Source organism: Coloeus monedula (genome assembly GCF_965178545.1).
Source record: "Coloeus monedula genome assembly, contig: HAP1_SCAFFOLD_80, whole genome shotgun sequence".
NCBI lineage: Eukaryota > Metazoa > Chordata > Aves > Passeriformes > Corvidae > Coloeus > Coloeus monedula.
In genome coordinates this window covers 505,309-521,568 of record NW_028120818.1, presented here as the reverse complement: position 1 = coordinate 521,568, position 16,260 = coordinate 505,309, and the positions used below count along the sequence as shown (strand labels likewise).

At 54.1% G+C, this 16,260-nt stretch overlaps 1 pseudogene across 1 annotated transcript; it reads left to right on the top strand.

The window, feature by feature from the left end:
• Window positions 1-5,791: 5,791 nt before the first annotated feature.
• Window positions 5,792-7,756, top strand: LOC309585606 (olfactory receptor 14J1-like; annotated as a pseudogene). Its single transcript has 2 exons — window positions 5,792-5,813; window positions 6,775-7,756. The product of its transcript is annotated as an olfactory receptor 14J1-like (transcript).
• Window positions 7,757-16,260: the final 8,504 nt, after the last annotated feature.

The following is a 16,260-nucleotide window of genomic DNA, read 5'->3' as shown; positions in this document are numbered from 1 at the left end:
CCCGATTGGCCCAGCAGCAGCAGAGAATTCCAGCACAGCCCCGGCACGGGCAGGGCGGCCCTGGGCGGGCTGCGGGAGCCGGCAGCGCCTGAGCTCAGAGCAGCTGAGCCCGGGGGCTCTTGGCCAAGGCCGAGGCCCAGCGAGCATTTCTCAGCTCGCAGGGCGGCCTGGAAAGGTGCTGGGGGGGATCATTCACCCCCCAGGGCGGTCCCAGTGGCTCCCAGGATTTCCATGTCCGTGCTCCCAGCGCTGCTCCCAGCCCTGATCCGTGGGGATGGCAATGTCCCGCTCCCTTCCCGGGGCAGGCTCACACCTGAGCCAGGTGTGCAGGGCAGGACCTTGCCCTGAGCCCAAGCCCTGTCCCCCCTGCAGGATCTGCTTCCCATCGGCCTCTTCCTCCTGCGGCCCCAAGCCCAGCTCGGTGCTGAACGAAGGGCACTGGGCCGGGGTCATCCCCCGGCGGGGGCTGCGCACCCCCTCTGCCCCCTCCCCAAATTCCCTCCCGGGGCAGCAGGGGCTGCCTCAGGAGCCCTGTGGGCAGGGAGAAGGGGGTGACACCGGGATGGGGGGGTCACACACGCTCTGGGGGGACACACACGGCCCCTGGGGACCCCCCCCCCCACCTTCTCCCGCAGCGCCAGGAGGATGAACCCCAACATGGAGCCGCGGCCCTGGCAGCATCTTGGGGGTGGGGTCTGGTGGCAACTTTGGGTATCTGGGGAGGAGGTCACAACTGCCCTAAAACCCCCTCCCAGCCCCAGGACAGGCTCAGGGACAGGAACATCCACAGCCAGGAGCAGCTTGGGCACTTCAGCAGCGATTTGGGCACTTTGGAGGCCACACCTCAAAGGGGGAGACCCAGGGCAGGGACTGGGACAGACAACCGGAATTCCTGGAGAACAGATGGGCTCAGGTGGACACGTTCTCCCAGCACAACTGTGAGACTGTGGTCCCAGTCTGCCTGGCTTCATGGCTCCACAACACTCAGATCCTCCCGAATATTCCCCTGAACCCCAAATTCACCCCCAAATTCCAGTAAAATTAAGCAGCTGTCGACCTCTTTGCTTAATTTCTTTATTTTTACTCCACTTTTGGTTGTTTCAGTGGGATTAACACAGAAATTACTTAGGCTGCAGAAGATCTCCAAGAGGTTTTGAGGGGCTGTGAAGGGCTGTGAGGTGCCTTGAGGGTTTGTTAGGGGCTGTGAAGGGTCATGAGGAGTCGTGAGGGGCCGTGAGGGGCCCTGAGGTGCTGTGAGGGGCCATGAGAGATTGTTGGGGGCTGTGAAGGGTCATGAGTGGCCAGGAACTGTGAGGGGCTATGAGGGACTGTGAGCTGCCATGAGGGGCCATGGGGAGCTGTGAAGGGCAATGAGGGGTCATGAGGGGCTGTGAGGGGCCTTGAGGGGCCATAAGGGTCTCTTAGAGGCTGTTGGAGGCCGGGCACCTGATGGAACCAAGGGTCAGTTATGACACTGTGCAAGCAAGGAGATCATGGTTGACAGTACAGAACTTCATGGAAGCACAGGCCCATTGTCACACAGCAGGGCCGCAGAACCAAGGAGATCCTTGTGACACTCCACAACCTCATGGAGTCAAGGCGTCCATGTTACGCTACGGAACCTCATGGAGCCAAGGGTCCATTGTGACACTGCAGACCCAAGGAGACTGTTGCTGACAGTACCAAAGTTCATGGAACCAAAAGTCCATTGGGACATTGTGGCACCTCATGGAACTGTGGAGACCATTATGACACTTTGTTACTATCTGATTTACACCCAGAAGGGCAAAGAAAACAAAATCTCTGAGTATAAAAGGAAAGAACTTTGAAGCTTCAAAATATTCCCAAAGACGAGATTAAAACCAAACGAGATTAAATGTTGGTGCCAAAAAAATGGGTATCTGTTTATCTAATGGTAAGAGAGGCAAAGAGAAAGAAGGAGAAAAGTGGAGAAAAGTTAGAAAAAGCCAAGGTTACTCTAAAAAGCATAGGATAAGTCAGCACCACACTGTGCTACCTTTGTTGCTGCTGAGACAGGGTGGGGGAAGTGGAGAGGTTTTTGCCTTTTTTTTTCCTGTTTGAAGGGTCTTATCTGCCTCTTCTGATGTCTGGAGCAGTTTGGCTGGAAAGCGGCGGCCCATCCTCCGAGATGCAGGCTCGATGCTTGCAGCTGAACCTGGGTCCGCCTGGGACGAAGGAGCAGGGCTAGGGGTTGCACAACTCCCTCGGGATTTCAGTCCAGGGGTGAAGGATTGGGGGGTGCTCCCCAGGTGGGCGGCGTCGGCTCCCGGAGGCCTCAGGGTGTCTGGCAGCAGGCGATGGTGGTGGTGGGGGGAAAGGCAAAGGGCGGGGATTCTACCTTTTGCTTTCGCTTCCACATTTTGCACCAGTTTTGCCTTCCTTTTTATGGGCCTCCAGGCGGGCTATGCACGGCCCATACGGCACGTAGTTTCCAGGCGTTCAAAAGTGATTATGATAAGCAGCCATAATGACGAAGCACTTTTGAAGCCTTTCAGGTGTTGAGCAGTGATAATGACGAAGCGTTTTTTGGAGCCTTTCTCTTAGTATTCGGCTCTTGCACACTTCAGAACCAAGGGGCCATTGTGACACTGCAGGGCCTTGTATAACCAAGGGGTCATTGTAGCACGGCAGGGCCTGGTGGAATCAAGGGGATCGTAGTGACACTGTGGGGCTCCAGGAGGCCCCGGGGCCATTCTGACTGTGTGGAAGCAAGGATACCATTGTTACGCGCATTGTTACGTGACCTCATGGAACCAGTGGGCCATTGTGTTATTCTGCAGCCCCATGGAACCAAGGAAACCGTTTTGACACAGCAAGGCCTCATGGAAGCAAGGGGCCTTTGTGCCGCTGTAGAGCCAAGGAGACCACTGTGATATTGCTGGGCCTCAGGGGAACAAAATTGTGATGCTGCAGGGCCCCAAGGCTGCAAAGAGCGTGGAACAGGTCTGGTTGGCTCGGCCTCCTGGGGGCCACCTGCCTGGTCCAGCTGACCTTGGCATGTTGAGGGTTGCTTCTCCTCTGCCCCTGAAACGCTGGAGTTCCGTGCTTTCCTTTCTGTGGGAAAGAAATGTCCTCCTCCAGGGACCCATGGCTGAAATTAGGATGCTACCTCCAAATTGGATTCTATCCGAGGATTGTTCCCATGTGAAACCTGCCAGGACAGACAGCTCAGGCTGGCCTTGGCCTCTTAGGGGCCACCTCGCATCTGCCTTCAAAACACAGGGGGGCTGTGCTTCTCTTCCCATGGAAAAAACCATCTTTCAAGTCCAGCCATCCATGGCCAAAATTGGGAATCCACCTCTGAAATTCCATCTATCCAAGGAATAGCTCCCAGACAAAAGCTGCCAGGAATGTCCAGCTTCCCTTGGCTTCCTGAGGGCCAGCTCTCATCTGCCTTTGAAACACTGGGGCTCCTCACTTTTCTGCCAGTGGAAAAGAACTGTCCTTATGGGCCAGACGTCCATGGACAAAAGTGGGATTTGGCCGCCCTAGATCCGTCTATCCAAGGATTGCTCCAAGACAAAAGCTGCCAAGACAAACAGGTCTGGCTGGCCTTGGCCTCCTTGAGCCACCACTAATCAGCCTTTGAAACACTGGGGCTCTGCCCTTTCCTTCCTGGCGAGAAGAACTGTCATTCCGGTCCAGGCACCCACAGCTGAAATGGAATTCCACCTCCAAAACTCCCCATATGTCCAAGGGTTGCTTTCAGGCAGAAGCTGCAAGGACACACAGGTCTGGCTTGCCTTGGCCTCTGGTGGCTGCCTCTCATCTGCCTTCAAAACACTGGGCTTCTGTGGTTTCCTTCCTGTAGAAAAGAACTGACCTTCTTGTCCAGGTGCCCGTGGCCTCAAGCACATGATCACTACACAGGGACAAAGGAGCTCTGTGCTCAGTGGAGTGGAGACTGAGGACAGCGGAGGAGAGTCCTGGGAGGGCTTGAAGGGTGGTTTCAGAGATGGTGGATCCTTTTGACACAGTAGAGAACAGCCAGCAAAAGAAAGAATTAATGCAAAGGGCAGCTGGGGAGGTCCAAACTGGACACGAGGAGAAAGGAATTTCTCTCCCCGGGCAGTGCAGTGGTGCAACGTGTCCCCCAGAAGGAGTCTGGAGCAGCCCAAGGCTTTGTGTGCCCAGGCAGAGGCAGGCAGGACGCAGAGCTGCCAGCAAAGGAAGGGGCCAGCCAGGTGGGGCAGCCGGGGGGATGAGGACAGCCTGCAGGGACAGAGGCGCAGGGCAGGGACACCGTGGGACAGCCTGGGCTGCAGAGGGCAGAGGGGTGTGCAGAAGCTGAAAGGCCCTGACAGAGGCAACTTCTGCAGCACTTTGGCCAGGGCTGCTGTCCCTGGCCCTGAGGCCAGTTGGGAGACAAGTGACCCTTGCAGCCCTGGGGCCTCATTGCCTCTTTTTTCCTGCTCAGCAGCATGGCAGGGGCCACCCCATGGTCCTGCCCTTGGCATTGCACATGCCCACATCCCAGTGCCCCGGGAAGAGTCCCGAGCAATGAGGGAGGGACAGGATCTGCCTTTCCGGCGGCTGGGGCACTGCCTGCAGCCAGCCCGGGCACAGCACAGAGGCACAGAGGGGTTCCATCCGTTAGGGCTGGGAAGATGCTGAGAAGTGACCTGGGGAGAATCATTCCCAGCCCTTGACACAGGAAGCCTCTGGCTGCAGGACAGTGCAGCTGCAGTTCCTGGAGTGATCTCCTCAAGCTGGAACATGCCACTGACTGTGGATTCAGGAAGTGCATTCTCTGAGTATCTCTGGTGTAGAACATGAGGACATGCTCAGGCCTTCAGCTCAGTCCAGTAGTATTTCCAACACAATCCTTTCTATAGGGATGAAATTTCCTGAGACTGTTTTCAGTCTCCTACTCTTGGGGAATGGGAGGGGGGAAGTGATAAAGGCATTCATCATTTTTAAGAGTCCCTAAGGCATCGGAACTGTAACTTGAGTGCTCTGCAGGAGTTTCCTAAAGTGCTTTCAAGACACTCCTCTGCCCATGCACCGCACCGGCATCACCTTTGCTGGACCCACCGGGCTCAGTCTGAGCTGTCCTTTCTCCCAGCTGCAAACAGAACCTGTCCCCAGCCAGTGCCCTGCACACAGGCAGGTTTCTGTAGGGCCAAGGAGAGTGCACAGAGATATGGGGTCTGTGAGTGCTGGCAGGAAGAGGTCAGGCACAGGGAAACAGCTCCAGGAGGAAGATCTTCAGCAAGCAGAGAGAAGATCAGGCAATGAGAGAAAACAAAAGGCAGAAATGTTGTGGCAGGGAGAGCTTAGAGACCTCCACAGGATGCCCTGGAGTGCAGCCCCTCCCTCTGAACAAGCCCCCTCCCCTCCTCTCTCCCTCAGCCAAGCCTCTGCCCTCAGGGCCGGGGGTCCAAGGCGTGAAGCCCCTCCTGGGCAGGCAGAGCTGCAGCAGAGCCGTGGGGCAGCTCTGCAGCCCCGGGCCCAGTTCCCTCTGCAGAGCACAGGGCTGGGAGCAGCTGCCCGGCCCTGGGGGCTCTGGGAGGGGGCACAGCTGGCTCAGGGTGACGCTGGCCCCAGAGCCCGGCTGTGGGCAATGCAGCCAGGGAAGGAGCTCCATCTCCCTACATCCAATGCCATCATTAGGACACTTGGCTTTCTTCTTGAGGATTCCCCCTAAGCTCTGAGCTTGCCTCCAGGGCGCAAACAGGTCGTGTAGCATCTTGGTGTTACCTGAAAGCCCCACAGTGAGACACAAAAGTTTTATGATGGAGAAAGGGCTGTTGGGTTGGTGAAACGAGCCATGTGTGTATTTGGCTACCAGTGTGGGGCTGAGAGCTCGAGAAGGGGATGGACATTTGATGGGCTGTGGTGGATCGATCTGCTCTCAGCAGCATTGGGATGGTTTTTAAGGGAAATATGGGAGGGTGATTATCCTCTGTCTGAGGAGGGTGAAAGGCCAGAGGATCTTGGAACAGGACAGAGTGACAGAGTGACCTCCCCTCACTCTCCACTCACCACCTTGCCTCACAGAACTCGCTCTATTCTCCCCGAGGGCAGCAGAAATGCTGAGTGTCTGACATCCAAAAACAGTCAGCAGGGGAGATGAAGAGGAGCTATAAAAACCTCTAGAACACTTTAACAGCTTTTGCCATTCCTGTTCTTGGGCCCTGGGAGTGCCCTTGTGTTAGCTGGGCTTTCAAAGTGGAACACCAGGACAGGTCCCTGTCCCCCTCCCACTTCTGCACAGCAAGGCTGAATTATAAAAACCCCCGGAGCAACTGCCCTGAAACTCATGTCACACTCAGCCAGCACCAACCAGGGCTGCGGCTGGAGCTGAAGGAAGATCTGCTAGAAAAACAGAAGGGTGTTGTCGGTGATCGAACACGGACTTGGCCGGCTGCATGCAAAGCCAAATTCTATTGCACAAGTCCCATCTTTATATACTGTTCAAACCAGCAGTTCAGCAGCTACAAACTTCAGCTGCTAAGGTTCTATGTTTTACATCTCCAAGGGCTACAGATTACCATCTCCTCGCCCAATCTCCCATTAACTATCCTACTCTTTGTCTCGCCTCTTGCTCTTTGTCTCGCCTCCTGCCAGACACGGCCCCGGCCCGCCCCGTCTCTTGCAAGGCCCCACGCCAGCCAAAGCCCTTCTCTGTGGCCACACTCTGAATCCCCATAAGGTGTCAGTGTGTGACAGGAGAAGGATTTGTGGGGCATGTCTTTGATTTTGCTGAGAGACGTTTCCCTTAAGCTGTCACTGACTTTTCTCCATGAACAGGTCCCCATGGCCAGACACGGCGAGTGTCCAACAGCAGCTCCATCAGCCCCTTCCTCCTGCTGGCATTGGCAGACACGCGGCAGCTGCAGCTCCTGCACTTCTGCCTCTTCCTGGGCATCTCCCTGGCTGCCCTCCTGGGCAGCGGCCTCATCATCAGCGCCGGAGCCTGCGGCCAGCACCTGCACAGCCCCATGTTCTTCTTCCTGCTCAGCCTGGCCCTCACCGACCTGGGCTCCATCTGCACCACTGTCCCCAAGGCCATGCACAATTCCCTCTGGGGACACCAGAACCACCTCCTAGGCAGGAGGTGCTGCACAGCCTCTTTCTCTTTCTCTTTTTCATTTCAGCAGAGTTTTCCCTCCTCGCTGTCGAGTGCTACGAGCGCTACGTGTCCATCTGCAAAGCCCTGCACTACGGGACCCTCCTGGGCAGCAGAGCTTGTGCCCACATGGCAGCAGCTGCCTGGGCCAGTGCCTTTCTCTACGCTCTCCTGCACATGGCCAATACATTTTCCCTGCCCCTGGGCCAGGGCAATGCCCTGGGCCAGTTCTTCTGTGAAATCCCACACATCCTCAAGCTCTCCTGCTCACACTGCCACCTCAGGGAGCTCGGGCTTGTTGTGTTTTCCATCTGTTTAACTTTTGGTTCTTTTGTGTTCATTGTTTTCTCCTATGTGCAGATCTTCAGGGCCGTGCTGAGGATCCCCTCTGAGCAGGGATGGCACAAAGCCTTTTCCACGTGCCTCCCTCACCTGGCCGTGGTCTCCCTGTTCCTCAGCACTGGCTTTGTTGCCTGCCTGAAGCCCCCCTCCATCTCCTCCCCATCCCTGGACCTGGCACTGCCAGTTCTGTACTCGGTGGCGCCTCCAGCCCTGAAGCCCCTCATCTACAGCCTGAGGAACCAGGAGCTCAGGGACGCCCTGAGGAAAGTGATGACTGGATGCTTTCCAGAAGCAAAAACCTGCCTGTTTTCAGCTCCATAGGCTAAAGTGTAATCATTAGAGGCCCAGCCTGCCTTCTCAGGTTGTTTTGGTGGTGGTGGTTTTGGTGGCTTTTTTTTCTTCTCATATGTTAAGGTTGTATCCAAAAGATTTTGTTATGCATCTTATTCACTGTTTACAGGCTGAATGTGACTGTTGGCAGGGACTGTGTCAATAAGGAGTCTGCTCTGTGGGTATTCACATTAAATAAAGGACCCATCAGCAAGGTGTCTGTTTGAGATCCTTTGGTTGAGTCCATCCCTGGAGCTGGAGGGCAGGGCCAGTGTTGCAGGCATTGGGGGGGAAGAGTCCCAGCAGAGCAGCACAGCCAGGGAGCAGCAGAGCTTGGTCTTTTCAGAGCTCCTCTCTTATTACTTCCACTCTCTCCTTTGGAGCCGCTGTGATGGTGTAAGGCCAACAGCTCTGTCCGGGTGGTGCGAGTCCTGCTGCGTGTCACAGGCAGGGACAGGCCATGGGCACTGCTGGGACACAGCTGGGCTCCGCCACAGCAGTTCCATCAGCAAAGGGCATCTCCTGAAGGCACTGCAGGAAGGCTTTGCTCTCCCTCCACAGTCACTGTCAGGAACAGGCCCAAGGACCAGACTCTAAAGAGGCTGCCTGTGTTCCTTGTTCTCCCAGGGCTCAGTGGGATGAGATCAGGGTCCCAGTGTGGCCTTCAAGAGACTCGGGTGTGCTTCAGGTTTTGCTTGTTGGTGGCCAGTGCCCACCAGATGGTGAATGGTCTGTGATGAACCTTCCTGGGGCTCTGCAGCTTGTGCCAGGGCTGATGGCAGGGGAATGTTCTTCTGGAGGGACTTGGGAGCTGCCAGCAGAACACAGGGGACCTGCAGGGACAGTGTGTGCCAGGGATCAGCAGTGAGTGGAGCTCACTGGGCACAGGCCTGTCCAGGGTGGGCTCACCCACAGATAAAGGACTGAATGTTTCCTGTGACCCATGAGAGCTCTGCAGCCCAGGGGACACAGCAGGTACAGGGAAAGGAGTCTGAGCAGTGACTCGTCTGACCCTCGGGGAACTTGCAGAGGAGGATCCAGGGCAGCCCCAGCCCATGTGCCCGCCCTGGAACAAGGCAGGCACCTCTGAGCACCCTCCATGGCCACAGCAGAGCCTGTGTGGGAGGGGGTCAGTGCAGGGAGCACCATCAGCTGCAGAGCTCTGTCTCCCAGCTTGAGCAGCACAGTCCAGCAGAGGCAGCCCATGGCCCCGGGCAGCACAGCCCCCATGCTCTGCAGAGCAGCACCCCCAGCTCGGGGGCTCTGGGCAGCAGGGCAGAGGCTACAGCAATGGCTGCTCAGGCCAGCACAGACGTGTTCCCCTGGGAAAGGCCCTGTGGGGAGCTGGCATGGGCCAGGAGAAGAGCAGGAGCTCGTGTGTGTGCAGAGGAGCCCTGGCAAGAGGCTGCCCTGTGCCTGGGATGGCAGCAGGAGCAGCCTGAGGAGCCCCGGAGCCAACTCTCTGCTGCTGTGCTGGGCAGCGGGGCCCTGGGGCTGCACGAGCTGCCTGAGCTGAGGATCTCCTGAGCATCCCAGACACAGAGTCACTGTCCCGGACCTCCAGTGCCTCCAGTTCCTGCTGCAGGGCCAGACAGGACTGGGCTTCTTTGCAGGGCTGGGGCCGGGGCAGGGAGAGGAAAACAATGGACCCTTGATTGTAGGAGTCCCCACAGTGTCACAATGCTCTCCATGGTTCCACGAGGCCTTGCAGTGTCACGCTGGCCCCTTGGTTCCTTTGGGCCCCACGGTGTCACTATGGCGCCCTTGGTTACACGAGGCCCCGCGGTGTCGCAAGGCCCCTTTGGTTCTCCCAGGGCCCTCAGTGTCTGTTTTGCCAGTGGGCAGGGTCAGCACCAAAGACACAGACACCAAGTTCAGGAATAGTGGAATTTATTATAATGCAAAACTGCAAAGAATCACAAAAGGAGAAGCCCAGCAAAGCACCCAATCATCACTACTCAAGATTGTGTACAGTAATCAAGAAAGAGACAGCACCAGTCACCCTCAGACCTTGCCATCATCCACATCCTCACATCAGCTGGGGGAAGCTGTCCCAGCCAAGGACTGGAGAGCCATTCCCAGACCCTGGGAATTCCTGCAGGTACATCCAGCTTTGCAGGCACCGAGGCTTCAACCTCACTGTGAGAGGCCCCAGCTTTGACAGCATTGAACAAACAAGCTGACATCACTTCTAGTGTGGGAACATCTGGTTTCATTCTCCTCTTTGGTTTCTCCCAAAGCCTGGCCGGGGCTCAAGGAGGAACCGAGGGAGTTTGATCCTAAACCCCCAAACAAGGCCAGATGGGGCCCTGTCCAGTTTCTAAATACAGAAAGGCAAATCCGTGTTTCACCAATGAACATAGAGCATATTGCTAATAATGCTTTGTTACTGAGCAGATAGAAATAGAACATTTGGTTGGAAGGTTCATGTAGATGTCAACTTTAGCTCAGAGCCTGTTGTTCAGGCCTCAGTCAGGGCCTGTTGTTCAGGCCTCAGTACTTCAATCAGTCCTTTGACCTAGAGACGAACTACAACCTTCATAACAATCCTTTTGATACTACAATCTTTTAGATTTAAGCATTTGAATTACTTTGTTGACAAGCCAAAATATCATACGGGAAGTGCTTTAAGGGCATCTTTTCACAATCTTCATAGGAACGCTTAACCCAGCCATGATTAAAGAGCTGTACGTGACTTTGATTCCATCTCCCTTTATACTGGGTGCAACTGAACAGTTCACAGTGTGGGTGCATACAACCTATTCCAGGAGACAACATCCATCCACAGACACTTTTTCCTACATATATTCCTCTTTATCTGATTTAGGCAAGAAATGCCTTTTCTACGAAAATGCAGCGGTCAGGGATCGCCACCCTCGGTCTAGAACCCTGTTTTTATCATGAACTGTGCTCAAGTTTCTAACCCACCATTTGGGTTGGGCCAGATGGGCCAGCCAAGGCCAGTCATCGAATCCTTCTGGACTTCCACGCACCCAGCAATTACTGAGGTTAAATGAGTTCCCTATCTCTGCTCCTACTGTTAGAAATCTGTTTTCCCAACCAGTGCTCTGATTACAATGACAACATTAAACCAACAAGATCAACCATAGTTTCACTGTTAAGCGGTCCCTTTCTGTCTGCAGAAGTCACTCAGTGGCACATCAGTCTTCACATCGAGCGCCGTGGATCAGAGCACTTTGCAAAGGGACCATTGGGGCAAAGAGGGAGATTTGGTCTGGCAGGCTCTGCAAAACAATATCCTGTAACATCTCTTTGTTCTCACATAGAACACTTGGCTGCAGGGACATGTTCCCATCTTTCTCACCCAGGTTTCAGGATTCAAACAGTGTTGTCTTTGCCTACAGCTCTTCCTTCAGCTGGCTCGGGCGGGCCATTTGGCCTCTGGACCCACACTCTGGCTCCATGATTAGGACTGCTGGATCCAAGCCCTTTATCTCCATGAACAGTAGTGATGTGAGGTGGATGTTCTTTTTTCACGGTTGTTTTAAAAACTGGCAGTATCAATAATTGTGCTACCCTGCCGTGGGGTTGAATAATCCAGTGTTGTTCACTATTGTTTAACAGAACTACTTTAATTTCTCCTTGATAATCTGCACCAAGCACTCCTCCCACCATATGAACACTTGTCAAGGCCAAGCTTGAGTGAGCAGTTATCAAACCAGTGTCCCGGAGGAATCTGAATTCCTGTGCCGGTATTGATAACTCTCATTTGCTTCTGATTTATCCTAATTAATTCTAATGCGTAAAGGTCCAGCCCTGCAGCCTCTGGGATGGCCCTGTCAGGGGCCATCACCCCCAGAACAATTTCCCAGGAAGTCAGAGTGTCACTGTCCGTGGTTGTATTTGCAAATTGGGTGCAGCCACGCGCATCGAGGCGGTTTCCATTTCCCCAGGGGGCCCATTGTTAAGGATATGGAGCACATCTGGGAGGTGGGTTTTTCATTGCAACAGCTTCCCATCTCCTACATTTTTCAACTGCTCTTTTAACAACCCCTTCATCTGTTCAATCAATTCTGCAGCTTGTGGATAGTCTGGTATATGAAAAACCCAGCAGTCTTACTCACTTTATTTTGCACAGGAACAGACAAAGCATTCCACGTCCTGGCATCAGCAAACCCTATCAAAACAGCCAGTTTCATCCCTTCCTCCTTCATCTCTTGTATACAATCTCACACAGTTTCCCAGCAATGTTGGGGTCCTGGCCAATCATTTTCTGTAGAGTACTTAGTCTTATATCCCTGAGCAGCCAAAGCTAACAAATTGGTATTTGGAGCATTATTTCACAATGTCATTATATACATGTGAAAACATAAACATACAATTTTTATTATATTATATACATGTAGATAATTCTTTTTATTTTTATTCTTGTTGTTATTATTATTATTATTTCCTTTGCTCAAACAAATCCAAGCTCAAGATTAAAAACTTCTTCTGTCGCTCCATGTGGGAGCATTTCAACAACAAGCGTTCCTTCTGTTGGTGCTGTTTCCGAGATGCTGTTAACAAAATTCACCCTCATCTTCCCAAACCCACAAGTTCTTTTCCTTTTTCCATATGCAATTTTTGGATGCATTCTAATACATCCAGTGCTTCAGCTTCTTTCAGTTGACGTCCTCATTGCTCGCACGGTGCTCCGACCTCAGCCCACGCCACAGCCAGCAAACCCTCGGGAAGGTCTTCCCATCCGGGAATTTTGGATGGCACTGATTCCTTACACTTTCATTTAAAAAGCAGCATTTTGTTGGGATCCAGCCAGACCATACCAAATTTGTTTTACCAGTGGGCAGGGTCAGCACCAGACACAGACACCAACTCAAGGAATCAGCGTCATTTACTGTAGTTCAAAGCAGCAGAGAATCACAAAAGGAGAAGCTCAGCAATGCACCCAATCATCACAGCCAAAGATTGCCCGTAGTGATTAAGAAAGAGACAGCCCCAGTTCCCCTCAGACTTTACCATCGCCCACATGCACACATCAGCTGGGGGAAGCTGTCCCAGCCAAGGACTGGAGAGCCATTCACGGACACTGGGAATTCCTGCAGCTGCCTCCAGCCACAGCTGAGGCTCCAACCCCGCTGGGAGAGGGCCCGGCTTTGATAGTGTTGAACTGACAAACCAACAGCACTTCTAGTGTGGGAATATCTGGTTTCATTCTCCTGATTGGTTTCTCCCCAAGCCTGGCCAGGGCTCAAGGAGGAAGCAAGGGAGTTGACTTTGACCATACAGCCCCAAACAAGGCCAGATGTCAGATTTCATGGCCTTGTCCAGCTTCCAAATACAGAAAGGTCAATCCATGTTTCACTAATGGGTGGATACATCTATCAGAGCGCTAATGACCATGCACATTTCATTAATGAGCAAGTTCAAAGAGAACCTTTGCTGGGAAGGTTCTGATGGTGCCCCAAGCCCCGGGACTGGAGGGGCCCCTTGGCTGCGGGGCTGGCAGGGAGCTGCCCCTTGTTCTCACTCTGCCTCACGCAAAGCTGGGCCGCTCACAAGTGGGGCAGCACAGCAAACAGGCAGCCTGCGAGTCTCTTCCATCCTCGTCTCTTGGGATTTTTCACCTTTGAGCTTAAGGTCTACAAAGGCAACTGCTTTTGGTCCCGCTGTGTATCGCCACGTTAAGCAATGCTGCTCAATCCGTCTGTAGCACAGCAGCAGGGGAAAGGCCTCAGCCCTTCAGTGTCAGGAGCTGCCGGGCTCTGCCTGAGCAGCTCAGCCAGCAGGAAGGGAGCTGCTCCACACGGGAACGAGGAGCAAAGGACTGCAGCACCTCCTCCTTGGGCAGAGCCCAGATTCGGTGGGGCAATAACAGAGTTATTCTCGTGCACTGGTGCATCAGCACTGCAGCTGCTGTGCCCGCAAGCACATGGTTCGAGATCTGCAAAAGAATTCTGCAACTCTTGACTGGGTCAGGATGTCACCAGTGCTGAACTCCACTTTAGTCCACAGTAACCAGTTTACACCTCTGCTGGTGTCTGCTAGGTTTTTTTCTTCAGGGTATCCAGACAAAAGGAAACAGAGGAGGAGGCTACGTTTTCGTTGTTGAGCAGAAATGTATCTCATTTTGCTGTACAATCCTTTTTTAAGACATGTTATCTCTTTAAAAAAAAAAAGAAAAAAGAAAAAACAGAAAAAATATGAAAGAGGAAAAAACCAAATGTGTAGTGAAAAATCTTTTGTAACTTTGGTTTAAGTGGTAACTGATCCTTTTAAAAAGAGAACTAAGTTATTTACTTTGCAAATGTGCTGATGGCATGGATCCATCTCACTGACCTCAGCAGCCTTTTTTTAAAGGTTTTGGGGTTTGTTGCCAATATTAAGTTATTTTAAATTGTGGTTGAAGCAATAGGAAATTGAAATATGGATTGTGCATGACCGTGTCTTGAGTGTAAAAATATTGCAGTTTGAAACTTGGACCTAAAGTATTGCAAAGCAAAGTTATAAATACCAATGGATTGTGTGACAGCAACAATTTCCTATAGGATGTGCAGCATCAGAAAGACTTCATCAGTGTGGCTGTGGGTGCTTTTAGCTTTGTCCTGTGCCACTCTATGATGACATGAAACAGGACTTAACCTGCCACCAGCCCAGGCCACCCTTTGCCACCCCAGCTCCTTGGACCTTGTGTCCGCACAAGCAGACACAAAGTGTTTCTGCTGCTTCCCCCTTTTGCACAAATCCACAGAGAGCTGGGATTTTCCCCGGTCTCGTGTCTCCATTGTGCCATATTCCTAAAGAACCAGCAGCCCCTCCCGATGAATACGGTGAGTTACACAGATGCTTGTCAGCTCCACTGCCTGCCTAGAAATCTTGAAACTGCTTCTAAATGCTGCTCACTTCAGCTCTTGGACACCTACTCACACAGAGCTGGGACAAAAATGCCCCGGATGCCAGCTTACAAGGTGAGTTACGCCAAAGAAGGGCTATGTGGGAAATAGCCCCGGACAGCGGGCGAGATGCGGCTCCGCACCTGCCAGGCCCTGCTAAGGCTCAATGCCGGCTCCTGTGCAACAGCAAAGACCTTCAGCCTTGTCACTGCCCAGAGGGGCAGTGCTGGCCCGGCCACACAGCTCGTTTTCCCCACAAGCTGCAGGAGGTGAGAAGGCAACACTTGCAAACACTGACTGCGAGCCACAGCGCCGGCTGCGCACCATTAACCTCAGCTCTGGGACCACTGTCTGCCCCAAGCCCCGGGGGATGCACTGGGAGCCCGGCTGGGCTCTGCCCTGGGGCCATCCTCCAGTGACAGCTGCAAACAGGGAGCATTTAGTTGCCACCAAGAGCCCAGCCACGCGTGGAGGGGAGCTGGTGCAGCTGCGGCCTGCACTGTTGCCTGCTGTGCTCTGGGGCTGCTGCTCCCCGCAGAGGGAACTGCACTGCTGTGCCAGAGGAGACAGAGAAGCTTCAGCTTAAGCCAAACTGAGCTGGGTGGCTGGGCTGGCAGGAGTGGCGAGGATCAAGGGGATTCCCAGAGCTCATCCTGCTGCAAGGACGAGGAAAAGTGGCAGTGGGAAGCCAACAGTGAGGAGAGCTGAGGCCTGGAGGGCAGCTCTTGAATGACACTCAAATCTCACCGGACCTCTGAGACATTGCTGTTCTTCTGCCAGTGAAAGGATGAGTCCCTAAACCTGGGGCTCGCTCCTCCTCGTGGTCAGGGGCATCAAGGAAGGCTACAGTGCGACAGAGACTGCCCTGAGCTGGCAACTCACTGGGGGAAAAGAGGGAGCACTTGTGAAGTAAAGGCAGGTGGGACAGAGAACTGTGCAGAGAAGGGCTGAGCTAAAGCTTGAGCAAGATGAAAAATGTCATTTGGGGTCATCCCAGATTGATTTCATTTCACAAGTTATTGAACAAGTTTATTTTGGGCGGGGGGGTGTCATGTTTTCCCCTGGAGGCGTGCACTCTGCAGGCTTGAGCTGCGTTGCCGAAATGCTCGGGCACGTCTCTGCTGCAGCTCACACCGGTTCTTCTTTGGCTTCTTCCGGCCCGGTGCTGAGCCGCAGCAGAGCCCTGGCGGAGCCCAGAGCAGCCTCAGCATCCACAGAGCCCGGCTGCAAGGAGAGAAAGCAGAAACCGCCCGTCAGCTGAAGGCTCCCGTCCCCCTTGTCCCAGCCGCCCGCGGTGCCCAGGCCGTGCTGGCCGTGCTCAGAGCGGTGCCCGAAGCCGCCCGTCCCTGCTGCCTTTGGCAGGAGAGCAGGAGGGCAGGACACGTGCCCAGCCTGCAGCCGGCCGTGGCACAGCCACCTCCTCAGCAGCTGCCCAGAGCGGGATGCTGCTGCGCTCGCTGCCATCTCCCAAAAGCCCTTATCCCAGCCGTGCCAAGAAGACGGGGACCCACCGCACGCCACCCGCCGCCGGAAGAAAAGCTGCTCCCAAGCCATGTCCTCGGCCTTCTCCAAGGCCACGTCCCATCCACGCCGCAGCTGCTCCCAAGCACTTCCCGATCCAGACTGGACACCACCTACAAC